This window comes from Acomys minous (genome assembly GCF_964271855.1).
Source record: "Acomys minous genome assembly, chromosome: 5".
Classification (NCBI taxonomy): Eukaryota; Metazoa; Chordata; class Mammalia; order Rodentia; family Muridae; genus Acomys; species Acomys minous.
In genome coordinates, this window is record NC_140494.1 from 123935313 (window position 1) to 123939536 (window position 4224).

A 4224-nucleotide genomic window follows, 5' to 3' on the forward strand; every position below is an offset into this window, starting at 1 on the left:
CCAGAGATTTTACACAGCACTGTTATTTATGTAGCCATTTTAACATTTAAAAAAGAAACAAAACTAGTTAACTAAGGATCCTACCTACTTCCTCCAGAGCTTGTTTCACAAAAAAGACAGCCTACAAAACGGTTTGTTTTATAGAGTGTGGTGGCACATGCCTTTAATACCAGCACTCAGGGAGGCAGAGGCAGGTGGATCTCTTTGAGTTTGAACCTAGTCTACAAAGTGAGTCCAGGACAGCCAAGGCTACAGAGAGAAACCTTGTCTCTTAAAAAAAGAAACAAACAAAAACAAAAAACTAAATAAATAACAGTTCCTAAGGCTAGCATGATGACTCAGTGGTGAAGAAAAACCTTGCTGCACGGCTGACAACCTGATCCCTGGGCCCCACATGGTGGAGAGAATGAACCACCTCCCTCACGTTGTTCTCTGGCCTCCAACCACGTACAGTGGCATGTCCCCATCCCACCCTCAATAAATGTTATCATTTTTTAAAAAATGAAACAGTGTTGCGTCTTAAATTGTCCCACGTCAAGCAGGTACCACTGAGTGAGAGTGTATATGTATATTTCTATAACATTTTCCCAATGAATGATGAAAGGCTTTGGCCCAAAGGCCAGTACAATGGACAACAATCCCTTAAAGGTATAAGGAACCTCAGAGATCTATGAAGATCTCTGAGAGACTGGAGGTTGTCAGTAAAGGAATGGATGCTTAAAAGCAGGATACCTCCTCAGTGGGATGGGGTGAGAGGATCTCAGAGTTTATGGTTTGAGGAAAGGGTAAGTTCTGCTAACTCAAAAAATACAAAAGGAATGTTGCTGGCTATTAGTACTAGCTAATATTGGTGAAGAATAGTTAACAGCCAATAAACACAGTATGTATGTTCACATGTGTTAACCACCAATCCTATGCCTAATGGTAAGAAAATGAATTCAAATAAATTTAATAATGAGATCACATTAATCACCATGGGATTCTTTGCGCGCGCGCGCGCGCGCGCGCGCACACACACACACACATTAATATTAACCCATATATTGGAGTGTTTTTTGTTTGTTTTGAGGGGTGGGGCACATACAGGGTCTGGAACTCCTGATCTTCCTGCTCCTACCTCCCAAATGCTGTGTGGCATCATGTCTAACTTAGTCACTAGTACTACATAGCTAGCTCTGTAGAGCCCTATGGAAGAGATGTGTTTTTAAAAAGTATGCAAGATGTTTTTAAAAGTTATCTCCCAGAAATGGGTGGTGATGGCGGCGGTGCACACCTTTAATCCCAGCACTTGGGAAGCAGAGGCAGGTGGATCTCTGAGTTTGGGCCTGATCTGCAAAGCAAGTCCAGGACAGCCAAGGCTACACAGAAAAACGCTGTCTTGAAAAAACAAAACACAAAACAAAACAAAAAAATTACACACACACACACACACACACACACACACACACACCCCCGCGCATGCAAGCCAGGTGCAATAGCACATGCCTGTAAATCCCAAAATCCCAGAGGTAGAGATGAGAGCATCAAGAGTTCAAGGCCAACCTCAGCTACATGAGATCTTATAAAACAAAACAAAAGGCCTGCAGGTTTTAAAAAATAAAACTGTAAAACAGTATGCTTCTTTAAAAGTATACAAGATGTTTTTAAAAGTTATCTCCCAAGAGCTGAGAGGTGGTGGCACACGCCTTTAATCCCAGTACTCGGGAGGCAGAGGCAGGTGGATCCTTGTGAGTTGCAGGACAGCCTGGGCTACACAGAGAAACCATGCCTCGAAACAAAAAAAATATAAATAATAATAAAACAAAGAGCTCTCAATTCATAATTGACTCAACAGCTGATCAAATGTTTCTCCCTTCCCTAAAACTTGTTAAAATTGTTAACCACACATTGTTAAAATTGACATTTTTCAAATGTCCTGAAAAACTGAACCTTATTTAATGAGAATTAACATGGAGAGAGATGATTTTAATAAAGTTATTATAAAGACCAAAACCATTTTTGTAAAGTATTTACCTGATATTTTACTTACCTGTTTAAGATTCGAGTTAGAGTTTTTATTTGATTTTAATACCTATACATGACCCAGAAATGATATAGTTTAGTCACTTCATTACTTAAAAAAATATAAACTAAAAGATAAACTGGACAAGAGCTGTACCCTGTCTTTCCCAAGCAGCCGCGTGCTGTGTTACACCCATCATTTTAAATTTCTAACTCATGTATAATTTAGCTCTTCTTTCATCTTTTTGTTTGTTTGTTTTTGTTTTGTTTTGTTGTTTTTCTCTGTGTAGCCCTGGCTGTCCTGGAACTCTCTTTGTAGACCTGGCTGGCCTCGAACTCAGAGTTCCACCTGCCTCTGCCTCCTCAGTGCTGGGATAACAGGCATGCGCCACTGCCCAGCTCAGCACATTGTCTAATACCTGCCTGGGATACAACATTCTTTTAAACATTCTATCCTCCAATTTTCAGGAAAATGGATATGATAATTAAAGTGATCTCTCAGCTAGGGTTCTCTCAATGAGATTAATATGCTGTGTCATTTTATCAGTCTCCTACAATATGGAAGAACAAAACTATTCTTTAAAATACTAGACAGGCAACTGTTTTATTGGTGATGTACCCAATCCTAGAAAGGACTATGTATGGTACCAGCACTGCTCCAATCAGGAGAAAGCTCAGTATGCTTTCTCTTTGGCATAGTGTCAGGACAGGCTTTCCTATATTTTGCTGGCCCATTAAAGGATGTGGAAGTGGCTTCTTTCACAGCCTTTGTCTTTTTTTTTTTTTTTTTTTTTTTTTTTTTGTAGCACAACAAAAGCCACATTTTGTTTTGGTTTAAAATCGTGTTTCCTTGTGTGACTCCAGATGTCTGCAGCTTGGTGTATAGACCAGGTAGACCGTGAACTACAGTGGCCTCCTACTTTTGTCTCCTGCGTGCTGCCATAAAAGACATGACTAGCAGTTTTGAATTTTCTTCAGGATTATGATCAATTTTCCTCCTTAGTTAATAACACTTTACAAAACTCTATAAACTGAAAACGAACAGAAATAAAAATTTAATTACCCAACCTTTTCTGCCTCTCATGTTGCCTAAAAATGTCCAAATGGTATACATTTTTCCTTTATAATAGGTTAAGGAGATTAAGTATCACAACACCTCAAATCATTGAGAGCATTTGGACTTTATAAACACAAGTCAGAAGTGATAAAAATTAAAATACTAATTTTTCTAACAACCAAGGAAATAAAACTAGCTCAGTGCGTGATTCAAACCATTAAGGGTTAACTTTTCTACAGAACTCTTCAGAATTTAAAAGATTTATGGCAAAGAACACACTGGTTGCAAACTCTACTTACAAGTTCAATTTAGCATACTCGGTGGACTGGCGAACAGTAACTTATCCTGGCATAGTGACAACTAGGAGAAAAGGCACAGCATTTCTGAATAACAAAGACAAGGTGTGATGGCTAACTGGCTTTCCAGGAGAATGCAATAGGCTTAAGAAAAACATCTGAAGTCACAACTAATGAAAAGCAAGCCTGTAATCCCAGCCTTCAGGGAGGCAGAGGCAGGTGGATTTCTGTGAGTTTGAAGCCAGCCTGGTCTACAAAGTAAATCGAGGACAGCCAAAGCTCAAAACAAACAAACCTAATGAAAAGCAAGTCAAGCACCAAAGTACTTCTGAACTGCCTTGAATTGTCCTAGTAAATAAAACTCTCATGCTTCTTACTTGGGACAGTTTGCCTCCTGAGATCCAACTCAAGGTGAAGACTCTTGCTGCCATGCAAACAAAGTCATTTTCTAATACCTAGTATTGCTTGACACTCTCCCAAAATCCAACCACGTCCAAGAAGCATTTAAATCTATTCTTGGTTAAGGGGGGGGGGGGGGAAGGTTAAAAGCTACTCTTATTTCCAATTCACTACATAATTTCTTTCTTTTTTAGTTTCATTTTATAAATCTACTCTAAAATTTTAATAGAGATGGAACCTTTTCCTGTGTCTAGTGACACTGTTAGACAGGTAAGTACACCTGTTTTTAGAAATACTTTTCCCAAGAATACAAGTGAACTGCAGATCTACAATCTACCTGAACTGACGCTTTTGCCCCCATTCCAAGTTTACTGAGCAACGCAAGGACCTATGTTCTCACTTATCAGAAGCAAGTATTCCATGGCTGTATCCAAAGCATTCACAGGAAAAATATAATCTGACAACACTGGG